We start from the raw sequence: 26,245 nt of genomic DNA, 5'->3' as shown, positions 1-26,245 counted from the left end.
CCGCTCTCACAGCCCTGGCACACAAAATCATTGAGCAGATGCTGCTTTCTTTTCCTACCTCTTCGCTTCCCTGACATTTTACCTTTCTTTGCATATTTAGAAGACCAACCAGTGATGTGCTTTGTTTTCTCAGCTTTTGTGTATTAAAAATCAACACGAAGACTGCAGATAGATTTAACTGACAAGAAGTCTGTTATATTGTTCTCTATGTGTAGTTCCTCTAAAAGTGTTCAGTAGATCTTAATATAGTGTCTCTTTTGACCTTGTTTAATTTGAATGGACACTTTTAATTAGAGCCTGCAAAATTTCTAAATGTGCCATATGGTTTGCATAAAAGATTAAGAAGAGAAAGAAGGGTAATTATTGTCTGTGGAATAACTAAAAGAATATTCAACTAGCCAACTATCAAATGTGATTCAGATGTAAAAGACAAACTGAAGGAACAGTGATCAGTTTTGAATTACATATGATAATTCTTTTCTGGCCTTTATATTTTCCATAGAATTTGTGGGTAAGACCTTAATACAAGTAGTGAATAGACACCCTCTAAAAACTTATGTGTTTTATAGTGATCAGATGTAACTTACTTCTATCATGCATTTGTAGCTGTTACTTATGAACATTAAACCTTGAAAGGAGCATTTGCTCTCAGATTATATCAAAATTCTGAAAAATGTTAAATATGGATTAAATATTGATGTTCTTTCCTTAAGTTCAGATTTTGAAATGTGGGAAATAGGCCTTGCCTGTGAACCATCTTAAGTTACTGAGGAAGTTCAAAGAAACCCTACACAAGGTTAAGTTGTAGCTATGATATTAGATATAGAATATGTAATATATTCACTCTCTGATAAATAGAAATTGGCAGCCAGGTGCCACTGGTGATTTCAGTTACCAGTTTTGGAGACAAAATGCATGTAATTTTTAAAATATAGAAGTGATTCATTCTGATTATAATATGTATAAATAGAAAAGAGAAAGTGCAATTCTCTCTTTAGTAACTCTTTCTACCCTTTGTGCTTTCCTTTCTCTTTAGGTAGACTTAATCACTGGTGTCAGTTCTGTGTGCATCCTTAGTGGTCTTCTTCTGAGAATTATATGCATCTGTATGAATATATCTGTGTATATATTCATAAATCCTAAATATTTGCATAAATGCATATGCATATGTATACATGTACACATATATATGTATACATTCATATAATGCCATATATATTGTTCAGGAACTTTCTCTCTCTCCCACTCCTCTCTCTTATTTAGCGTTATGACACTGATGTATTTTCACGCCAGCCCATTTAAATAGAACTTTTTATTTTAAAATTGTTGCATAGTATTCTATAGGGTTCATTTACCAGTTTTACTTAACCAGTTTAAAGCATGTAGATAAGTGTTCTTTGAAGCTATCTTTATTTGATTTATTACAGTTAATTTATTTTATTAAATAGATGGATAATTTTTATTTCCTTCTAAGATCAAAGTAATATATTTTTCTCCATTTTTGATGCTTAAATTTTGCAAAACATAAAATATTACATTGTTATTTATATATTTCTTAAGACTAGGATATTAATTATAAAATAAACTTATTATGTTTTAAAAAATACTTCTAAATCCTTCTTTTTCATATTTTTCATTTCTCTGAAGCAGCCTCTTCTGTGCTTTTCCTTTTTTCTGAGAGTGTAAGTTCCTCTATGACATTGTATAATATGTAATAACAAATGCCAGGTTCTTCAAAAATAGGCACAATCCTATAAATTAAAGTCTACCTCCAAATAAAGTTTGTATTTGGGGTTAAACTTCCCATTTTTGAGACATGCATTATAAAAACCTGACCTACTGGAGCACATTCTTCCAATTTCTAATCAATGTCCATTCAACCAGAGCAACAACTGCTTCATAAGCTAAATTAGAGTGCCTTCTTACAGCTGATAATTCTTGGTACAGCCTCTTGAGCATCAAGTGCGAATTTCAAGGGAATCCGTCCTTAGACAAATTCAGCCTTATCAGCCTGAATCCAGACAGCTTTTGCTTCCCTTTGAATGCAACTCGCCTGTACTTTTCCATCTCTTTCATTTGTGCTGCCTTTGTGAATCCACAAAATCATGTTCAGAACACTAGTGGAAGAAAGAGCATAGGGGCCAGGACGCATGCTTTCTTTACTAAAGCACTTCCGCCCCAACATGTTTGTCTTCCTTGTTCAATTCTCAGTGAGAACCTCATCTATGTCCTGTTTGCCTGCAGTCAGAGACTCTTAAATGATAAACCTGGAAATGTATTTTCCTTACACTGCCATGTCAGGTGCTAATAGAGTTCTCCCTTTTAAAATCATATCCACTCTCTAAAATGAGTGACTTAAATCTAAGTCCATACTGTGACATTTGTTGGAATATTTCTAACATTGTCAACTGTATCCTTGGCATCTGTGACTCTTTTGGATTGAAGATATGTTTCTTGATAAATAAGTTGTCCTATTAGATCTCTTTTATGTTAAGCAAGGTATCTTTTTTCAGTATGAGTACTTTTGTTTATATTCATGTATAGTATCGTTAACTTATTAATAAATCTCTCTTAGGCTATCTACTACGCCCAAGATATTACACTAAGTGCTAGGGGTCAATTACTTATTTATTTATTTTTGCAATACGCGGGCCTCTCACCGCTGTGGTCTCTCCCGTGGCGGAGCACAGGCTCTGGATGCGCAGGCTCAGTGGCCATGGCTCACGGGCCCAGCCGCTCCGCGGCATGTGGGATCTTCCTGGACTGGGGTACGAACCCGTGTCCCCTGCATTGGCAGACGGACTCTCAACCACTGAGCCACCAGGGAAGCCCTAGGGGTCATTTATTTTAGACCATATAAAAATAGTTATAGGCAGCATGGTATGAAGGAGAAAGAGCACTAGATGCAGCATCAGAGACTATGGGTTTGCATCCTCACTTTGACATTTAAATGCTGTCAGATTTGGGCCAAAGTACTTAACCTGTAATTTTTGGATGTGATAGCAGAAGTACAGTTCTGCCAATGCATCTAATTTACATGACTAAACTGAACATTTCATGTCTCAGTCAAAAGTATCTGCATTTGAATTACCTCATTGATTTTGAGATTCCTGAAGGACCTCTTAAATAAAAGAGTACGGGCACTGAAGAAATCTCTTGTAGGAAAAAGACAACATTAATCCCAATGGGGAATTCCAGTCTCTACTCTGAAAAACATGCATTACTTATAGGCCCATAAAATGAAATATTCCAACTTCTGGCATGTTCAGATCTTTACTGGGCATTCTGTTAAACTTCCATTTGATGAGTGATAGGATGGAGAGGAGAAAATACCCAGGACTGGGAAGAAGTAGTCAAGAAAGGGAGAGAGAATCACTGCAGTGCCAGGACAGCAAATCTAAGGTAGGAGAGAGAACTGAGCAGGGAGCTGGTCAGTGCTATCCACATCTACAGATAGGTCCAAAGTACTAGGTCCACGACTACTAGGCAATCTCAGGTAACCTTTGATCAGGCGGTTTTAGCAGTATGATGAGTGAGATGGCCTCACTGCCAGAGGAGGTCAACGAAGCAGGGACAGTAACAGTTGGGCCACTGGCTTTTGGAGTTGGAGGAGTAGCAAAATGGTAAAGAGAGGGGTTGGAAAATGGAAGACACAGGGAAAAATAACCAGTGACAAGGGAGAGAGGAAGGGTTAAGCTCAAGGATATAACTGATGTTATGAAGCCTGAAGGATGGCAATGGGATCAGATTGAGGGCATCGTGTAGAAAAACTGACCTTAGAACCCATAAACAGAAGAGGAAGAGAAGTAGAAATAGGAGGCATTTTGCCATAGAAAGAAGGAAGTCAAAGGGGTTCTCATCAACTAGCTCAGGGTGCACAGTAAGATCAAAGGGGAGCAGCTCTTGGAACCTGAGAAATGTGTGCAGGGTGACCTACATAAGTCCCAGCGTCCACTGCAAAAATGAAAATGTGTAGTTGTTGTTCAAAAAGTAAGGAAAAAGTGTTATTGTAGGTACTAAAGTATAAGGCTTTTATTTTTTAAAATAATCTCTCATCCTATCAAGGTGTTTATTGCTACCATGCTCCTCGGCATGGGGATACTTGGTGAAGTGCAGATACTCACACGGGCCCCATTGTCCTGCCTTGCAGCTAAGCATGTGTGTGCCTGAGAACCCACACAGTGCCCTGGTTGGGGGCCAGAAAGCCAATCTCTCCTGCCTACCTGCTTACAGCCTTACCCAATGTGGATGGGCAAAACCCAAGGGTTCTCTGTGCTTGGACATGCTCAGTACTGGATCAGGGCTGAGTGGGAGGCTCAACCCTGCAAAGTCATCCTCCAGGTGTGCTCTGTGGCTGCCAGCCTGGAGTGCGGCCAGCTGCTGCTAAATCTTGCCAAGGTGTCATGGAGAATGTTCACCCAACCCTAACCCTCTCCTAACCCATGGTCAGGCCCTCACTGAGGGGTGTGGGCAACAGAGAGTAACAATGGTCACTGGGTACAGGTGGGGAAGGGCAGCCTGGAGGAACCATTCCAGAGAGAAGGGGAGTTGGTAAGAGATGAAAAGATGCATGAGTTGAGGTTCCAAGTCCTTGGAACATGCCCTATTGTCCCACCCGACTCCACCTTCAAAACACAAAGGCCAAGTTAAAGTATTAGATATTTCAAAATGGTGAACGTGGAACATTAAACTCTAAACACTGGGCCCTTCTGAACCCAATGCCCTTTGCCACTGTAAGTGTCACACACCCTTGAAGCTGCCTCTGAGTATGTGTGTATGCATGTGTGCATGTGTGTGTGTCATATAAAAAGCTTAGAATATCCACTGTAGAATTCAATAGGGCATCAGCATGAGCAGAATTGTTTGTGAGAGTTCCTCAGTAATGCTAACTTTGGTTGCTGTCTTTGGTGGAAAAGTAGAGTAAGTAATATGGTAGAGCCATATTAGGATTTTCATGGACCCCAAGACATTTTTGCCTTCATGGACCCTTTCAGTCACAAAAATTTTTTAATGTATATTTTATGATTGCAATGATATAAAAATTCTATCTTAAAATATTTTTTTCAACCTAAAAGGTTATAGTATTAAAATATTTATGTGGGCCTCTAAAAGTATTATGGGTCCCAGGCACTGTGCCTAACAGATAAGTTGACCCCTGGTGGATGGTGATTGTCATTCAGAACTGGCACACGCATATGGAATGGGATTAGGCAGAGGATTCCGGAGAGCCAGTGAGGACAGCTTGAGATCCTGGCTGGCTGGAGAGACATACAAGAAGTCCCTAGGGAATGAGGAATTTTTAGATGAGGGTCCGGAGCCACAGCAAAAGGAGAGGGAAGTAGTCAAGAGGAATGGATTAATAAACAAATGAAAGTCTGGAGTCAGAGTGGGAAATAGTCTAGGTCCTATGGTGTTGAAACTTTCAAAAAATGAAAAGGTTCAGATCTTTGATCTAGATAAAGGCCAGTCATGGGCCACGTAAGTGTTTATTTTTATGTTTAATTTTACTCATTGTACACACACAAAATGAGTTTTCTCAGGGGAAAAAACCTTTGTAGAGGACTCTTAAATTTTAAAAAGGAAAATACCAAAATTTTACTCTCCCAGTTCCAGTTTATTTGGCTGTGATTAAAGAAAGAAATGAGAAAAGGCAATATTGTTTTGTTCCAGTTGGGGCTTTTAAATATAATCAGTGCACCAGTTATTGTGAACAGGAACTTCAGGCTTTAAATTCAGCACATTTCTACTTAATTTACAAGTGCTAATGTTTCTGAGATAATTTTAAGAAATATAATATCAGATTAGAGATGAGCTATTTTATAATAATGGAAGTCTCATTTAACTACAGGTTAAGTGACTACATTAAAAGGGAATACAATTATTTTAATGGATTTCTAATTAAATGCTTAAATCCTGGATTAACTAGAGGTGCCCTTTAATTTAAATTGATCTTTCTTGGAAATTTGGTTGAGCTGTTGGCAAAGAGAAAAAAAACTAAAAAAAAAAAAAAAAAAGATTTCATCTTTAGTGTGTAATACTTTATGATAAATTGTACCTGTTTTGGTAAACATCAGACAAGGAAAGCTACAAAGAAAGTACAGGAGAATGTAACTTAATAATGGGTGAAAAACATAAACATATTTTTCCAAAAAGGAAGTATAACTTATAAACAAACATAAAATGTTTATTCTCAAGAGCAAATTAAAGAAAGGTACCAATGTTACTAAATAAGTAATGTAGCAAAATGTTGCATTGTTTTATTTGTACAATTGTGTTTCTAATATTTTTTTATGTTTTAAACTAACTTTATCTGATGGAAAAAATACATAATTCATTTTTTTCCTTCCAAATGTTTTGTATGTGGTAATGTTACATAAATACAAAAGGACAAGGGGGAGGAGAAGAAATAGGAGGAGGAAGAAGTCATAAAAAAGATAAAATGGTGAGCTCTCTGCAGATGTATAATCAGAGTATGAATAGCCATTTGTTAAAAATGTTGAAGGGACTCCTACCGTGTGTAGGAGTTGGGAATAGTTTATCTTTTAAAGCCCTTTTGAATCCTACAATTGGATAAATAAGTTATTCCTAGCATTTTAATAAAAAAGTTTACTAGAAAAGAAATAAAGGTGACCCTAGAAGTGGCACACAACTTAACTACCTTCACAAAAGTATAAAGCAAACTCAAGCTTTTGTAATGTAAAGAGCAACTCAAGCATCATATAGAAAAAGCAGCGCTTCTTTCCTAATATGAACAAAAGTCCGTGGTGAGATTCTGTTTCATCTGGGTCACATGCCCTGCCTTGATCTAACCATGTGGTTAGGGAGACGGAATTCTCAGGGTGTCCCAGCTGGGGTCCTGGGCCCACCCTGTAGTTTGATGGTGGTCATGGGACAGACGGGTGCCAACAGCCCTCACTCTGCCCCAGCCCACGAGAAAGGAGCTCTGTAATCACGGGAAAGGGAAGAGAACAAAGTTTTGTTCAGATAAAATCCTTACTAGAACCCCCTAAAATCATAATATCAGTTTGCCACATACATTTTTTATCAGACTCCCATTCATGGTATGAATTCTGAGGTTTCTGGATGTATAAAATGGCCAGTTCCCTTTAGCTAGTTTGATAGTTGAGGTTGAGGTATAGAGAGGAAGTCAACTAAAAGGGGTGGGGTTAATTAGAGGTAATAGAAAAGAGAGAGGCTGGTTTCTGAGCTCTGTTTCTGAGTCTTAATTCCTAGCTTCTGAATCCTCTTCTCACTCCATCAGCTGCCCCATGACCTAGAGCTGTCCAAGGCCCCAAAGAAGCCACTCTCCTAGTTTCTCTGCTGGCTGTCCCAGCTTGTGTGTCTCTCCTTCTCACTACCATTAAGGGATCTTACTCTTTCCTTGAATCTGATATGTGGGCACAAGGCTAATCAAAATCCACCCTGAGAGGAGAACGCCACCCTCACATTCACTTTCCCAAGAAAGCTTTCCCATTCACTCGTACAATCACTGGGCAAGAAAAGGCTCCCCATCTATCATCTATCTATCCATCTATCTATCTATCTATCTATAATCTGTCTCACTATCTATCTCACTATCTATCTATCTATCTACCTATCTATCTATCTATGTACCTATCTATCATCTATCAACAGAACCCCAGTGTGTATTCTGTCCTGTGTCCCAACACCTGGGAAAACATGCACCTTTCAAGCAGTGACCTCTACAGTATCCAGAGCTCCAGGTGCCTCTCCCCCCTATTCAAGACCCTTAGAGTTAGGTATTCAAAGGTCTTTGAATAATTTCTAGATCAACCCAGTTATCTCAATCAAGCAGGCAGTCAGCTAACCGTTATTCATTACCTGCCTCTGATTTCCAACCCCTGCTTTTGTCCTCCCCTTTCCCATGGCCCCTCTTCTCCCTCTCTAGATGTGTCTCCATTCACCATTCATTTAGGAAACACTTACTAAGCACCATCTAAATGCTAGAGTTATGTTTGACCCCAAGGAAAAGAGGAGAAGCAGAACCAGTCACTGTCCAGAAGAATAAAATCTCTCAGAGGATCATACCTTTCATGCTCCTAGGGGGTGAACCTTGAGTTTGGCTAAACGTTTCTGTTTCTCTAACCGAATGCCTAGGGTGAATGCCTTATCCATTCCTGGAAATAATATCCTTAGCTCTCAGCCTACAGAGAGTTTGGCTCTTTCTTGAAAACTGGAAAAGAATGAATGTATTTGGACTGTGAGTTGAACTGGATGTAGAGAAAAGTATCTAAGCAAAATAAACTAGATGAATTTTTGTTCAGCTCAGTTTTACTGGCTCACTCACCTTCCTTTGCCATTTGTGTGTGATGTGATGAAGCACAAAGATGATGTTGCATATGATTAAGTGTATGTCAAGTTGATGTTTGCAGTAGGCTCTGTGTACAAGCTTTGTTTTCATTGCTTGCAGCTCCCTCACATAAAGAGACTGTGGTGACAATATCATATCACAATATACCAGAGCCTCATCACAGTGTGATCCTCAGGGATGATATTGGATCATGTTATAGATGAAGCAGCAATATAATAGATCCAAGAAAGCATGACCTTGGAAGCTCTGTTTTCAATAAGAAGAAAGAATAGGTTATTCTGGGCTTGGAAAAAATTTTAAAAAATAGTCATCCCCAAAGGCTAACTTGCTGTCCACATTCTTCACTGTAGCAGAAAGACTTTATAATTTCCAAATCGACCAGATTTTTTTCAGTCCTCATTTTATTTGATTTTCAACAGAATTGATTTTGTTGTTCATTCCCTTTTAAAAAGTCTCTCCTCCTTGGGTACCAGGATTCCACACTGTCTGCGTCTTTCCACCTTCTCCCACTCCTCTTTCTCAGTCTTTTTTACTGAGCCTTCTTCCTCTAAATTAATCTATCCATTACTCATCTATTCATTTTTTTCACTTTTTTTTTTTTTTTGGCCACGCCAGGCGGCATGTGGGATCTTAGTTCCCTGACCAGGGATCAAACCTATGCCCACCACAGTGGAAGCATGGAGTCTTAACCACTGGACCTGCAGGGAAGTCCCTTTTATTTTTCACTTTTTCAATAAATATTTGTTATGGGCCAGGAACTGACTTAAGTACTGGAAATACAGCGATAAGCAAAATACACACCATCTCTGCCCTCAAGGAGCTAACATATAGTAAAATTGTTGGTTCCCTGGATTGGGTATTTTCGATGCTCTTTAAAATCCCATTGCAGGCACAGAAGTATGACATCTTTTCCTTCCTCCTTCCTGAGCTAACACAAAGGATCAGCTTGTCAAATCAGGCCCAGGAAGATAAGAGATCTATCCAGTATTATGCTTTGCTAATAATTTCAAGGCTACAAGCAATCAACAGGCGTAAGTGGAACAAGGAGAAAACAGGAACATCTCTGCGGCTGCTCAGGTCTTTCCACTCTGCAATGGACACGATTCACTAACCCAGAGTAACAGATGATCATGTGTGTGATTTCTCTTCTGTATATAACAAGGACTGTGCAGGGTCTCAGATTCTACCCTACTTTTACATTAACCAGTTAGCCTGTAACTGTTTCATAGATGCTGACAGAAGACATGAGATTCCTGGGTTAGAAACAAAGGACTTTATTACTCCTGGCAAAAGCAGTAACCAGAGCTTCATTTGTTTGTGTCAATTCCCCATGTCCCCCCCCCCCCGCCAAATCCCATAGCAGTGACACAAAGGGCTCATTATAGATGCCTACACATCAATTGGTTGCATTAAACAAGGGGAACACTGAGTTTGGGGAATCCACCACTTTTAGAGTTAGTGGAAACAAGCCTGTTTGTTTTCTCAGTGGAGATGTTAGCTCATCTGTCTGCAAACCCAGCCCTGAAAAATGGCTTGGGTAAAGAGTGATCAGACATAAAATATGTAAGGATGTTCAGGGTCCAGTGTAGATTGCTACTCCCAGCATATACTTTCTCTTGGAATGCACTAATATGGTTTGAGGTTCTCAATAATTTGAGAATTCCGTCTCTTATATCTTTTTTTTCTGCTTTATAACAAATTTAATCAGTTATACATATACATATGTTCCCATATCCCCTCCCTTTTGCGTCTCCCTCCCACCCTCCCTATCCCACCCCTCCAGGAGGTCACAAAGCACCGAGCTGATCTCCCTGTGCTATGCAGCTGCTTCCCACTAGCTATCTACCTTACGTTTGGTAGTGTATATATGTCCATGCCGCTCTTTCGCTTTGTCACAGCTTACCCTTCCCCCTCCCCATATCCTCAAGTCCATTCTCTAGTAGGTCTGTGTCTTTATTCCTGCCTTACCCGATATTCTTCATGACATTTTTTTTCTTAAATTACATTTATAAGTGTCAGCATACAGTATTTGTCTTTCTCTTTCTGACTTACTTCACTCTGTATAACAGACTCTAGGTCCATCCACCTCATTACAAATAGCTCAATTTCGTTTCTTTTTATGGCTGAGTAATATTGCATTGTATATATGTGCCACATCTTCTTTATCCATTCATCTGGACACTTAGGTTGCTTCCACGTCCTGGCTATTGTAAATAGAGCTGCAATGAACATTGTGGTACATGACTCTTTTTGAATTATGGTTTTCTCAGGGTATATGCCCAGTAGTGGGATTGCTGGGTCATATGGTAGTTCTATTTGTAGTTTTTTAAGGAACCTCCATACCGTTCTCCATAGTGGGTGTACCAATTCACATTCCCACCAGCAGTGCAAGAGTGTTCCCTTTTTTCCACACCCTCTCCAGCATTTATTGTTTCTAGATTTTTTGATGATGGCCATTCTGACTGGTGTGAGATGATATCTCATTGTAGTTTTGATTTGCATTTCTCTAATGATTAATGATGTTGAGCATTCTTTCATGTGTTTGTTGCCAATCTGTATATCTTCTGTGGAGAAATGTCTATTTAGGTCTTCTGCCCATTTTTGGATTGGGTTGTTTGTTTTTTTGTTACTGAGCTGCATGGGCTGCTTATAAATGTTGGAGATTAATCCTTTGTCAGTTGCTTCATTTGCAAATATTTTCTCCCATTCTGAGGGTTGTCTTTTGGTCTTGTTTATGGTTTCCTTTGCTGTGCAAAACCTTTTAAGTTTCATTAGGTCCCATGTGTTTATTTTTGTCTTTATTTCCATTTCTTTAGGAGGTGGGTCAAAAAGGATCTTGCTGTGATTTATGTCATAGAGTGTTCTGCCTATGTTTTCCTCTAAGAGTTTGATAGTGTCTGGCCTTACATTTAGGTCTTTAATCCATTTTGAGCTTATTTTTGTGTATGGTGTTAGGGAGTGATCTAATCTCATACTTTTACATGTCCCTGTCCAGTTTTCCCAGCACCACTTATTGAAGAGACTGTCCTTTCTTCACTGTATATTCCTGCCTCCTTTATCAAAGATAAGGTGACCATATGTGCATGGGTTTATCTCTGGGCTTTCTATCCTGTTCCATTGATCTATCTTTCTGTTTTTGTGCCAGTACCATACTGTCTTGATTACTGTAGCTTTGTAGTATAGTGTGAAGTCAGGGAGCCTGATTCCTCCAGCTCCATTTTTCATTCTCAAGATTGCTTTGACTATTCGGGGTCTTTTGTGTTTCCATACAAATTGTGAAATTTTTTGTTCTAGTTCTGTGAAAAATGCCAGTGGTAGTTTGATAGGGATTGTGTTGAATCTGTAGATTGCTTTGGGTAGTAGAGTCATTTTCACAATGTTGATTCTTCCAATCCAAGAACATGGTACATCTCTCCATCTATTTGTATCATCTTTAATTTCTTTCATCAGTGTCTTATAATTTTCTGCATACAGGTCTTTTGTCTCCTTAGGTAGGTTTATTCCTAGATGTTTTATTCTTTTTGTTGCAATGGTAAATAGGAGTGTTTCCTTGATTTCACTTTCAGATTTTTCATCATTAGTATATAGGAATGCCAGAGATTTCTGTGCATTAATTTTGTATCCTGCAACTTTACCAAATTCATTGATTAGCTCTAGTAGTTTTCCGGTAGCATCTTTAGGATTCTCTATGTATAGTATCATGTCATCTGCAAACAGTGACAGCTTTACTTCTTTTCCGATTTGGATTCTTTTTATTTCCTTTTCTTCTCTGATTGCTGTGGCTAAAACTTCCAAAACTATGTTGAATAAGAGTGGTGAGAGTGGGCAACCTTGTCTTGTTCCTGATCTTAGTGGAAACGGTTTCAGTTTTTCACCATTGAGGATGATGTTGGCTGTGGGTTTGTCATATATGGCCTTTATTATGTTGAGGAAAGTTCCCTCTATGCCTACTTTCTGCAGGGTTTTTATCATAAATGGGTGTTGAATTTTGTCAAAAGCTTTCTCTGCATCTATTGAGATGATCATATGGTTTTTCTCCTTCAGTTTGTTAATATGGTATATCACGTTGATTGATTTGCGTATATTGAAGAATCCTTGCATTCCTGGAATAAACCCAACTTGATCATGGTGTGTGATCCTTTTAATGTGCTGTTGGATTCTGTTTGCTAGTATTTTGTTGAGGATTTTTGCATCTATGTTCATCAGTGATATTGGCCTGTAGTTTTCTTTCTTAGTGACATCTTTGTCTGGTTTTGGTATCAAGGTGATGGTGGCCTCGTAGAATGAGTTTGGGAGTGTTCCTCCCTCTGCTATATTTTGGAAGAGTTTCAGAATGATAGGTGTTAGCTCTTCTCTAAATGCTTGATAGAATTCGCCTGTGAAGCCATCTGTTCCTGGGCTTTTGTTTGTTGGAAGATTTTTTGTCACAGTTTCAATTTCAGTGCTTGTGATTGGTCTGTTCATATTTTCTCCTGGTTCAGTCTTGGCAGGTTGTGCATTTCTAAGAATCTGTCCATTTCTTCCAGGTTGTACATTTTATTGGCATAGAGTTGCTTGTAGTAATCTCTCATGATCTTTTGTATTTCTGCAGTGTCGGTTGTTACTTCTCCTTTTTCATTTCTAATTCTGTTGATTTGAGTCTTCTCCCTTTTTTTATTGATGAGTCTGGCTAATGGTTTATCAATTTTGTTTATCTTCTCAAAGAACCAGCTTTTAGTTTTATTGATCTTTGCTATCGTTTCCTTCATTTCTTTTTCTTTTATTTCTGATCGGATTTTTATGATTTCTTTCCTTCTGCTAACTTTGGGATGTTTTTGTTCTTCTTTCTCTAATTGCTTTAGGTGCAAGGTTAGGTTGTTTATTCGAGATGTTTCTTGTTTCTTAAGGTGGGATTGTATTGCTATAAACTTCCCTCTTAGAACTGCTTTTGCTGCATCCCATAGGTTTTGGGTCATCGTGTCTCCATTGTCATTTGTTTCTAGGTATTTTTTAATTTCCTTTTTGATTTCTTCAGTGATCACTTCGTTATTAAGTAGTGTATTGTTTCGCCTCCATGTGTTTGTATTTTTTACAGCTCCTTTCCTGTAATTAATATCTAGTCTCATAGCATTGTAGTCGGAAAAGATACTTGATACAATTTCAATTTTCTTAAATTTACCAAGGCTTGATTTGTGACCCAAGATATGATCTCTCCTGTAGAATGTTCCATGAGCACTTGAGAAAAATGTGTATTCTGTTGTTTTTGGATGGAATGTCCTATAAATATCAATTAAGTCCATCTTGTTTAATGTATCATTTAAAGCTTGTGTTTCCTTATTTATTTTCATTTTGGATGATCTGTCCATTGGTGAAAGTGGGTTGTTAAAGTCCCCTACTATGATTGTGTTACTGTCGATTTCTCCTTTTATGGCTGTTAGTATTTGCCTTATGTATTGAGGTGCTCCTATGTTGGGTGCATAAATATTTACAATTGTTATATCTTCTTCTTGGATCGATCCCTTGATCATTATGTAGTGTCCTTCTTTCTCTCTTCTAGTAGTCTTTATTTTAAAGTCTATTTTGTCTGATATGAGAATTGCTACTCCAGCTTTCTTTTGGTTTCCATTTGCATGGAATATCTTTTTCCATCCCCTTACTTTCAGTCTGTATGTGTCTCTAGGTCTGAAGTGGGTCTCTTGTAGACAGCATATATATGGGTCTTGTTTTTGTATCCATTCAGCCAATCTGTGTCTTTTGGTGGGAGCATTTAGTCCATTTACATTTAAGGTAATTATTGATATGTATGTTCCTATTCCCATTTTCTTAATTGTTTTGGGTACGTTATTGTAGGTCTTTTCCTTCTGTTGTGTTTCTTGCCTAGAGAATTTCCTTTAGCATTTGTTGTAAATCTGGTTTGGTGGTGCTGAACTCTCTCAGCTTTTGCTTGTCTGTAAACGTTTTAATTTCTCCATCAAATCTGAATGAGATCCTTGCTGGGTAGAGTAATCTTGGTTGCAGGTTTTTCTCCTTCATCACTTTAATTATGTCCTGCCACTCCCTTCTGGCTTGTAGAGTTTCTGCTGAGAGATCAGCTGTTATCCTGATGGGGATTCCCTTGTGTGTTATTTGTTGTTTTTGCCTTGCTGCTTTTAATATGATTTCTTTGTGTTTAATTTTTGACAGTTTGATTAATATGTGTCTTGGCATATTTCTCCTTGGATTTATTCTGTATGGGACTCTCTGTGCCTCCTGGACTTGATTAACTATTTTCTTTCCCATATTAGGGAAGTTTTCAACTATAATCTCTTCAAATATTTTCTCGGTCCCTTTCTTTTTCTCTTTTTCTTCTGGAACCCCTATAATTCGAATGTTGGTGCATTTAATGTTGTCCCAGAGGTCTCTGAGACTGTCCTCTGTTCTTTTCATTCTTTTTTCTTTATTTAGCTCTGCATCAGTTATTTCCACTCTTTTATCTTCCACCTCACTTATCCATTCTTCTGCCTCAGTTATTCTGCTATTGATCCCATCTAGAGTATTTTTCATTTCATTTATTGTGTTTTTAATTGATGCTTGATTCATCTTTAGTTCTTCTAGGTCCTTGTTAACTGTTTCTTGCATTTTGTCTATTCTATTTCCAAGATTTTGGATCTTGGAAATAGAATCTTGGATCATCTTTACTATCATTATTCTGAATTCTTTTTCAAGTAGACTGCCTATTACCTCTTCATTTGTTAGGTCCAGTGGGTTTTTATCTTGCTCCTTCTCCTGCTGTGTGTTTTTCTGTCTTCTCATTTTGCTTATGTTACTGTTTTTGGGGTCTCCTTTTTGCAGGCTGCAGGTTCATAGTTCCTGTTGTTTTTGGTGTCTGTCCCCAGTGGCTAAGGTTGGTTTAGTGGGTTGTGTAGGCTTCCTGGTGGAGGGGACTAGTGCCTGTGTTCTGGTGGATGAGGCTGGATCTTGTCTTTCTGGTGGGCAGGTCCTCATCTGGTGGTGTGTTTTGGGGTGTCTGCAGACTTTTTATGATTTTAGGCAGCCTCTCTGCTAATGGGTGGTGTTGTGTTCCTGTCTTGCTAGTTGTTTGGCATAGGGTATCCAGCACTGTAGCTCGCTGGTCGTTGATGAAGCTGGGTGTTGGTGTTGAGATGGAGATCTCTGGAAGATTTTCGTCATTTGATATTATGTGGAGCTGGGAGGTCTCTTGTGGACCAGTGTGTCCTGAAGTTGGCTCTCCCACCTCAGAGGCACAGCACTGACTCCTGGCTCCTCAATTTGGGATGATTTGTTGTCTATTCATGTATTCCACAGATGCAGGGTACATCAAGTTGATTGTGGAGCTTTAATCCGCTGCTTCTGAGGCTGCTGGGAGAGATTTCCCTTTCTCTTCTTTGTTCTCACAGCTCCTGGGTCTCAGCTTTGGATTTGGCCCCGCCTCTGTGTGTAGGTCGCCAGAGGGCGCCTGTTCTTCACTCAGACAGGACAGGGTTAAAGGAGCAGCCGCTTCGGGGACTCTGGCTCACTCAGGCCAGGGGGGAGGGAGGGGCACGGAGTGCGGGGCGAGCCTGCAGCGGCAGAGTTCGGCATGACGTTGCACCAGCCCGAGGCATGCTGTGCGTTCTCCCAGGGAAGCCGTCCCTGGATCCCGGCACCCCGGCAGTGACGGGCTGCACAGGCTCCCCAGAAAGGGGGCATAGACTGTGACCTGCGCTTGCACACAGGCCTCTTGGTGGCGGCAGCAGCAGCCCCAGCGTCCCATGCCCGTCTCTGGGCTCTGCGCTTTCAGCCGCGGCTCGCGCCCGTCTGTGGACCTCCTTTAAGCAGCGCTCTTAATCCCCTCTCCTCGCGCACCAGGAAACCAAGAGGGAAGCTCCAGAGTTTTCCCAGACTCCCTCCCGGCTAGCTGTGGCACATTAGCCCCCTTCAGGCTGAGTTTTCGCCACCAGCTCTAGTCCTCTCCCTGCACTCTGACCAAAGCCCGAGCCTCAGCTTCCAGCGCCGCCCGCCCTGACAGGCGAGCAGACAAGCCTCTCGGGCTGGTGAGTGCCGGTCGGCACCGATCCTCTGTGCGGGAATCTCTCCGCTTTGCCCTACCCAGGTATGTGGGGAGTTTCTTGCCTTTTGGGAGGTCTGAGGTCTTCTTCCAGCGTTCAGTAGGTGTTCTGTAGGAGTTGTTCCACGTGTAGCTGTATTTCTGGTGTATCTGTGGGGAGGAAGGTGATTTCCGCATCTTACTCTTCCGCCATCTTCCCCGGAAGTCTCTCAACTCAAGACCTCTCAAATTAATGCCATCTGGTTATCCATGGCAGCACAAACGGCCCTCCCAAGGAATACCAGGCACTGGGATGAGGACAAGTCATCTAATTCTCCATGACACTTCCATCTCCACTTTAATATGGAAAATCTCGATGAAATGGATTTTGCTAGTGTTGGAGGGTCTCCTGCAGAGGTGGGGGGGGGTGGCTCCCTCTCTTATATCTTTAAGTCAACCTTCTCTATTGGTCCCTTCCCATCAATATTTAAACTAATGCAAGTCTGGTTCACCTTAAAAACTCTCCCCCTCTACCACACTCTCCTGTCCATTTACAACCTCCTTTTCTTAATAGTCAAACTTATTACAATATGTGTCCTAACTTTCTGTCTCCCTTTCTTTGTCTCCTTCTTCTTCTTCAACCCTGCACACTGCATCTGGGATCAATTTGATACTCTACTGAAACAGCCTTCTAAGTCTCAGCTTCCTCCTCTGTAGGTAGAAGTAATAGAAATATTCACTAAATAGGTCTGTTTTGCGTATGAAATGTGTTAATAAATGTGTCGAGTTGAGAGTAGTGCCTGACACATTGTTCGTGCTCAGTAACTTGTTAGGTAGATTGTTATTATTAGCAACCTTATTTTTTTTTTTTTGGGGGGTACGTGGGCCTCTCACTGCTGTGGCCTCTCCTGTTGCGGAGCACAGGCTCCGGACGCACAGGCTCAGCAGCCATGGCTCACGGGCCCAGCCGCTCCACGGCACATGGGATCCTCCCAGACTGGGGCACGAACCCGTGCCCCCTGCATTGGCAGGCAGACTCCCAACCACTGTGCCACCTGGGAAGCCCCTCATTTACTTTTTTAACAGATATTTTTAGGACATCTTCTATGTGCCAAACACTGGGATAGCTATTGTGAGTAAAACCGACAGGATTCCTGTTCTCATGTGACTTAGTCTTTAATAGGGAAAGCAGATATAAAACAAATAATCACACATACGACTCTACACCTATAGATGAGTTAATGGCTCCAAAGTAAAGGAAGATAGTCTTAAGAAAGTATAACACGTCAGTCTGGCCTAAGGTAAAGGAGAAATGCAGGGCTCCTTGAGGCAGTGGTGGTTGGGTAGACATCAACAGGATGCAAATGTACTCACTAGGTAAAGGAGGTGAGGAGGAAATAAAAGAGAGTACAAAGTGTACAAGGAACTTAAAGAAGATCAGTTTTGCTAAAACATCGTAAGGGGAAAAGAAGAGCAAAATAGAATTAGACTCTCACGCTATGATGGCCAGTGCAGAGCCACAGGGGCAGCGCCCAGGAGTCATGGTAGGAGTCATGGTGACCAGCTGCAGGCATCCTCACTGCATCCTCCTGGGGAGGAAGACAGAAAGGGTCATTTGGAGCCGGCAATTTCCAACTTCCCAGTGGCCCATTGGAGTTCGGTGAAAGCTGGAAAGAATGTGCTCAAAGGGAAACCTGGGAAGAAGCAGCTCTTCACCTGAAAAATGCTCGTTTGGCCTCGGTTGTGAATTCTTTCATTGAGGAAGAGAATTACCATTATGTCACTATTTTAATGAAAGGAGAGGTGGATGTGACTCATGGTTCAGAACCAAAGAATGTAGAGCCTAAGAAAAATGAAAGTTGGAAGTGGATTCCTTGGGAAGAATTTCCTCCCCTGGACCAGCTTTTCTGGGCACTACATTGTTTAAAGAAACAAGGCTATGATCCATTTAAAGAAGATTTGGATCATCTGGTAGGATATAAAGGAAATCACCTACAGGTGAACAAGGAGACTCCCTGACTTTTTTTTTTTTTTAATGGGTTAGCCAAAAAGTTCATTCGGTTTTCCTGTAAGATGGCTCTAGTAGCGCTTAGTTGTCTTTAACTTCGTTCGAAACAATTTTGTTAGATTGTATTGTGACAGCTGTCACAATGCAACTGAAATGCAAAAAAAAGATTTGTGCAGTGTATGGAGAAGGTGCTGTGACTGAGCGAATGTGTCAAAAGTGGTTTACGAAGTTTTGTGCTGGAGATTTCTCGCTGGATGATGCTCCACGGTCAGGTAGACCAGTTGAAGTTGATAGCAATCAAATCGAGACATTGATTGAGAGCAATCGACATTATACCACTTGGGAGATAGCCGACATACTCAAAATACCCAAATCAACTGTTGAAAATCATTTGCACCAGCTTGGTTATATGAATCGCTTTGATGTTTGGGTTCCACATAAGTGAAAAAAAACCTTCTTGACTGTATTTCTGCATGCGATTCTCTACCGAAATGTAATGAAAACGTTCCATTTTTAAAACAAATTGTGAAGGGCAATGAAAAGTGGATACTGTACAATAATGTGGAATGGAAGAGATCGTGGGGCAAGTGAAGTGAACCACCACCAAGCACACCAAAGACCGGTCTTCATCCAAAGAAGGTGGTATTGTATATATGGTGGGATTGGAAGGGAGTCCTCTATTATGAGCTCCTTCTGGAAAACCAAACAATTAATTCCAATAAGTACTGCTCCCAGTTAGACCAACTGAAAGCAGCATTCGATGAAAAGCATCCGGAATTAGTCAACAGAAAACGCATAATCTTCCATCAGGATAATGCAAGACCGCATGTTTCTTTGATAACCAGGCAAAAACTGTTACAGCTTTGCTGGGAAGTTCTGATTCATCCGCAGTATTCACCAGATGTTGCACCTTCGGATTTCCATTTATTTTGGTCTTTCTTTACAAAATTCTCTTAATGGAAAAAATTTCAATTCCCTGGAAGACTGTAAAAGGCACCTGGAACGGTTCTTTGCTCAAAAAGATAAAAAGTTTTGGGAAGATGGAATTATGAAGTTGACTGAAAAATGGCAGAAGGTAGTGGAACAAAAGGGTGAATATGTTGTTCAATGAAGTTCTTGGTGAAAATGAAAAATGTGTCTTTTATTTTTACCCAAAAAACCAAAGGAACTTTTTGGCCAACCCATACATAAAAGGCAAAACAAGGTCCTGTTAAAGAATGAAAAATATCTACATTTCAGAACAACTCCATTTTATCTGAAAAGTCCCACGTGATTGCCAGTAATTTATTTGGAGTCTCTTAATATACCCAACACCCTTTCAGCCAGTACTTGTGAAAACTTTTCAGGGATTGTGTTATGAATTGTATTTCAGACTTAGAAAATGTGATAAATGGTGATGTTGTGGTAATTCTGCTTTCCCTATTTCTCTGTGGTATTGACTGTGCTGTTTGTCATTACCAGTGTGCATGGAGGAGAGTGCAGAATTTGTCTTAGTGTTTCAGTTCTAATAGAGAACCTAATTCAGGTGCAGGACATTCTGCAACAGTATTCCCATTGCAGAATTTAACACATTTGTTGATTTTCTTCTTTTATTTAAATCAAAAAAAATTTTGGTAATATATTGTGATAGTCCCTGCAACTAGAGCAAACAAGACAGGTCTTTAGGGTGTATTTCCCAGGTTTCTGATTGAGAACCTAAAGCAAGGGAAGTGAGACAAACCATCCAGGATCTGTATCCCATCTTTAACAGGCCCTGTCATTTTGGATCTCTCAATTGATCTGAGATTCAGCTTCCTTATATGTAAAATGTTATTAGACTAGGGCAGTGGATCTCAAAGTGTGACCCAGGGAAGTCCTCAAGACCCTTTCAAGGGTCGTCAGGGTTAAAGCTGTTTTTGTCATATGAAGACTTCATTTGCTTTTTTCATTCTCATTCTTTCCTGAGTGTACAGAGGGGTTTGCATGTTGTGTGATGCTGTAGCAGACTGAACACAAAGCAGATATGAGAGTCTAGCTCTCTTCTATTAAGCTAGACATGAAAGAAATTGACAAAAATGTAAGACGGTGCCACTCTTCTCACTGGTTCTTTTGTTTCTTCTTTAAAGAAAGATACCTATATTTTTTATAAAAATTATGTTAACATATAACGGTTTTTGTTTTTTGTAAATAAATTAATAAAAGAATTCTTTAAAAAGAGAGAGAGAGAGAGAGAGAATTAGAGAAGGAAGCAGAGACCAGACCACACAAGGGCCCCCAGACCACATTGGTGTTCAGTTTAATCCTAAGAGCAAGGGGAAGGAATTGAAGGGTATAAAACTGAGACAGGAGTGAGGGAACGGGTGACATGATCAAATTTTTGTTTTTGAAACATCACTGTGGTGCAGCAGATATTAGAGGACCCAATGGTGGATGGCGGGGGGCAGGGGGGGGCTTTAGTTTGGATTTGAGTGGTGTCAGTGGACATGAGAAATGGACAGATTTGAGATGTTTTAGGAGATAATTTTGATATAGTAAAATTTGGTATTAAATCAAATGTGGGTGAAGGAAGGGAAAATATCAAGGATGACTCCTAAGTTTAGACTTGTGCGGGTAGATAGATGGTAGCTGAAAAATCCCCCCTATTTTTCTCCTGATTTTAGTCCACATACTCAGTTGCCTACTGTATATATCCCTAACTTCCAATCTCACTTGCCCATCAAATCATGATGTCCAAAACTGAACTATTCTTCTAGTATCAAATATTCCTCCTTCTGTGCTATTGCAGTGAATGTGGTGAATGCCACAGCCAGCCATCCAATTGTTCAAGTCAGTTGACCTTGACTCTTTCTTCTCCATCACATCCAGCTAATAACCAAATCATTTTGATTTTCTCTTCTTAAGCTCTTTTATATCTGCCCACATTTCTCTATTTCCACTGCTACTAGCTTAGGTCAAGTCCTCATCATCTTTTATCTGGATTTTGGCAATTGCTGTTACTTGGCTTCCCTGCCTTCAGTCTCCCACTTCTCTAATCTCTCCTTCACCCTGCTGGTGCCCATGGTCTATAAAGTAAAGCCATGTTTCCTTAATATGGCAGAAAAGACTCTCCATAATCAGGCCCTAGCCACATCTTTAGCATAATAATTTTTTGCTTTAATCCTTACTCTACACAGACCAAATAAAGGAACCCTCACAGAGCAACTGTGAGGAAACCATTCAAGAAGGCATCTTCAACCCCTCTAGCACTATCAGATATGCTACAACTTTACACAGGCAGTTTGATAAACCCATATATTTGTAATAAAAATGAACCAAAATTGTGACAAATCCTCAAATTCATTAGAATCTTGACAGAATATAATTGCTCCAACAATATTACAAGTCTTGGTGAATATAGATTAAAACATTTTACTGATTAGAAGACAATAAATCTTTTTGGAAAGTGTGTACTAAGTTTGAGCTGCACTGGGTAACTTCCTCCTGCACACCCACTTTACAGTATTCATGCCTCAGTTACGATGATTTCTTTTACAATCAATAGAATCATGTGACTTAAAATGCTTAAACCACAAAAGGGAGGGTATTGAATCACTTAACTGAGGAAGCCAGAGGTAGGAGGGCTTCAGGCATAGTTCATTCAGGGCTCCAATTCCTGTTTTCTGTTAGTCCTTCAGCTCTGTCCTCTTTGTTGGCTGTATCTTTAGTGTAGCTTCATTCATGGGAATAAAATGGCTACTGAATGATGGCTCATACACACATTACAATCTCCAGAGCAACAGGGCCTCTATGTCCCAGGGTTCCCAACCTATATGTTGAGCTTCCTGCTGATTGGATCACATCTGAACTAATTCATTCATTCCTGAGATGGTCATATGCTAATAAAGACATTACCTGGTCCAATCACTGTGGCAGATGGAGGCAGGTTTATGCCAAGAAAAGTCCACCTCAGATTTGAGAGAGGAGTGGTGTTCATCAGTCCCATATAATCTACATGGTTTCTCTAAAATGACTGGGATAAAATGCCCCAAAGGAAAACCTGATAGTTATTGAGTATTAGTGAACAAGAAAAATGGATGAATCCCAAACAGCCAACCTGTGAGTATTCACTATAGACACAATTTAAATTTGTTCATGAGCAAACAAAAATTACTGTATGCCCTGGAGGTTTTAAAGCAACTTGTGAAGGGTCAAAAACAAATATCAGTAGTCTATTGCAAGGGTGAAGAGAGGGCAAGTGGAACAGAGCCCATTTCTAAGAAATCCCATTGATGAATATGGGTGGATAGAAAACTGAATTATGTGGATGGCTGTCAAACCACACATTCATTCATTCATTCATAGAACATTTATGGAATATCAACTCTATTCCAGAAAATGCTTAATATAACAGGATCCTTGACCTTAAGGAGTTCATCTGATCAGGAACTACAGAATTAAGATACAAGTGAAAAGTCAGCAGTATTGCATATCAGAGTGAAAGTATAATAGAACAGAGTGAAAATAAAGCCACATCTAGAAAATCTAGTGGAGTCTTCAACACACCCTTTAATATTTCCTTCAAATCTAACACTTCTATGTTGCGGTCTTTAACATAAAGCAATGCTTATTTCCAATCAACAGGTTTCCGAGAACAGAAACCTATATTGCCTATATTAAAAGGCAAATGGAAGAATAATTTATCTTACTCTGGCTGCACACTCTAAAAAAATAATATAAAACAACCTTGATTGTTTGGAAACAAAAGTGGATCATTGTTGTCTCAGGGAGCTTTTATGTGCAAAATACATTTGATAATAGTGTGAATTCTTTTAAGCCATTATATTCTGTGATCATCTGGGGAAATAGTTTGGGGGATAAATACAGCAGAAATATTTAGAGAAAGGACATTAAAAAGGAAGAATAGCAGACATAGTTGATTCTTTTTTGACATTCTTTTACAGTATAAAAATCATCAAATCCTTGGTCCATATCACAGGGATAATGCTGAAAAAATTCTAATCACTTTATCATTATTCCCAGCAGTGTCCTGGAGCTCCAATTCTGAGGGCAGGGCTTTCTGTAAGCATCTAACATTAAGATATAACTGAGAGAAAAATTGGAGAAATGGTTTCTCCACATGAAGTATACTTCATAATAACATTTTAATGTAATATTGACATTTCTGGTTTTTAACTCTGTTGGGCAGAATCTTGATGGAAAAGAAAATCACTTGTGACAGCTTCAGCATGAGTGTCTAATATCATGGCATTTTAACCCGGTTTTATCCTATATCAGAGGTATTTCATCAGAAAAGAACTAAAATGTCCTTCATGTTTTACAGAAGAAAGTCATTTCTCATAACAGATAATGCTAACATTGTCTTAAAAATATTAACTATTGTTGAGTGAATAGTGTGGGAAATATGGATGGTTTATTTTCAGAGGTTTTGGTAAATAATTTAATGTATGTATATATGTATGTATGTATGTATATACACACACTATTTTGGTCAGAGTATTGATTTATCTATTTGAACTGAATTGATCTGCTTTGTTCAAACAGCTGAGAAGTTGAGCCAAATCATGACATTTGTGATCCGTGTGACATTTACAGTTGAACAGAGGACTCAGGCTCACTACTCAGAGTATGGTCCACAGACCACAGCTTCAGAATTGCCTTGGATCTATTAGAAATGCAAAATCCAGCCCCTCAGCCCCAGATCTACTGAATCCGCATCTGCATTATAACAAGATCTCTAGGAGATTAAAGCATTAACTACATAAGGGGATCTCAACTCTGGCTCCCCATTAGAATCACTAAAGGTGATTTTCAAATATTTGATTTCCAAGTCTTACCCCGACCAACTAAATCAGACATTTTTAAGGACAGGACCAAGGCTTGGGTATTTCTAAATGCCCACCAAGTGATTCTAATGCACTGCCAGATTTGAGAACGGTAGGTTACACAATGCCCAAACAATCAGTAAATCTAGTGTATTCTGAAAGGACAAAAAAGAAGAAGAAAGTCAAACCAATTACTTTGCATTTGGTACCACTTTATAAATGATTGATTTTTTTTTAACTATTAGTAAGTTTGCTTAGCTACTGTGTGAACACAGCCTGTTATGTCTCAATCTGCCCAGAAGTGTATTGTATTTTAAATCAAGAAGAGGAAGACTTTGCTATCTAAATTAATTAAAAGAAGATTTTAGGTTTGTTTTTCAACTTTACTTCTTTTGCTTTACTTTCTTTTGCCAACCTTATTCACTAACCTGACAGGTCTAAATACTGAATCTCAGACACTGCACGTTTAAACCTCTGCACCTTTGGATTACCCATCCTCTTCTCCATGCACTCAATTCTCAGTTTTTACCTCAAACATTCCCTTATCACTGTAGCTCAAATGCATTTCCCCTTCCCTGAATTCCCACATTTCTCAGTACTTCTATCATTGCCTGTTTGGTTTCTACATATAATCTCAAGCATTAGCAGTCTATTCCAATCGCTTATGCATGAATAGGAAAGGAAAACATAAATCAGAGCATAGTACATGTGGCAGTCATTATTATCCCATCTTACAGATGAGGAAACTGAGTCTCAGAGAGGCAAAGTGACAGGTTAATAAGCTTCAACACTAAGATATTTTTCCCAAGACTGTCTGACTCAGAGTACAGAGGAAGTTTGGTTTGCTTTTGTTTGTTAGTGTGTATGTGTTTTTAATAGATTATAGTACTTTAATTATAGTTCTGGGGCAGATTAAGAATATGAACACACTAAAACATACTGAAAGAATACTCATCCTTAAAATCAATGTCCACCCTAATCTTTGGAATGAACCCAATGGTTTTTCTCTTTTACACTAACTTGGTTTCTTTTGCCAGAAAATTATTGGAGCTTGAAGGGGAAGGGGAGGTGTCCTTATTATGCTTCTTTCTTTAAAATTACTTTTTAATACACAAGTAGTAACTGAATAACTTTCTTGTGAAAAATTAGAACATTATAGATGTGGATAACATTCCTTGTCCAACACACACATCCTGCACTCTACTCAGTCAGACACCTGCCTTCCCTCCTCAGAAGTAATCATTTTACCTGTGCACACTCTTTAAGACATTTTTAATGTATTTAAATACATATATATGGTATATTCTAAAAAATTTTGATCATGGCAAATACTGATATATTGATTGTTTTGTTGATAAAAACATATAACTCTTGGGAATTAAGAGTTTTATTTGTATGTCTAAAGTAAAAGACCTGGGAAGGATATATAATTCAGGGATTGACAGAATTAAGATTCAAAATTATATCTCAACCCTGTGAATAATACCCTAAAACTAGAAAGAGAAAAATTTAGGTAGCATAAATATTAAAGCCCTGCACAAAGTACAAGTTACAAATGGAGAATTCTGATTTGATATTAGTTTATATGGAAAAAAATTAGTGGTTTGTTTATCACAGATTCAAAATTTAATAAAAATTCTAACACTTTGAAAAGTCAGTAGTTCTTATCTCTGAAATAAGATTCCTTTTAAAATATCAGAATTACTCCAGAACATCTAATTTTAGAAGGAAAATACTAGACTGTGTAAAATGTGTTTAATATGGTAAACTAGTAATTTTAAAATGTGGGACTTATTTTGTGATTTATATTCTTCATATTTTTTCTTCTTCATAAAAAAAAAAAAAAGCCAAGTAAAAGAAAACTCTTGTGCTTCTCTCAGGTCAAATGTCCTAATGTTTACTACAGTACAAAACATTCATTAGTATTTCAGTGTGAAAAGGGTCTATGATGAAACACTGAAATAGTATTCCTTCCCAATATCGATGTCTTCTCGAGTAAGGATCTTGCCCTGTGGAATTAAATCTCACTCAATGTAGAGCTAATTATCTATTATGATAACATATTTTAGTGAAGAATATTCATACTCAGCAGTCTTTGC

The 26,245-nt window shown here is 39.0% G+C and overlaps 2 pseudogenes across 2 annotated transcripts in view; both read left to right on the top strand.

Annotated features, from left to right (window-relative positions):
* The window catches only part of LOC309805955, a 193,352-nt pseudogene that overhangs the window by 38,663 nt on the left and 128,444 nt on the right, over nt 1-26,245 (top strand). The gene's annotated exons all lie outside the window — the stretch shown is intronic.
* LOC309806686 (nucleotide triphosphate diphosphatase NUDT15-like) lies at nt 17,837-18,356 on the top strand (annotated as a pseudogene). The gene has a single exon. The product of its transcript is annotated as a nucleotide triphosphate diphosphatase NUDT15-like (transcript).

The sequence above is a fragment of the Mesoplodon mirus genome, assembly GCF_964341445.2.
Source record: "Mesoplodon mirus genome assembly, chromosome: 6".
Taxonomy (NCBI): domain Eukaryota; kingdom Metazoa; phylum Chordata; class Mammalia; order Artiodactyla; family Ziphiidae; genus Mesoplodon; species Mesoplodon mirus.
The sequence above is the reverse complement of the archived record's forward strand: the minus strand, read 5'-3'. Positions and strand labels throughout refer to the sequence as shown.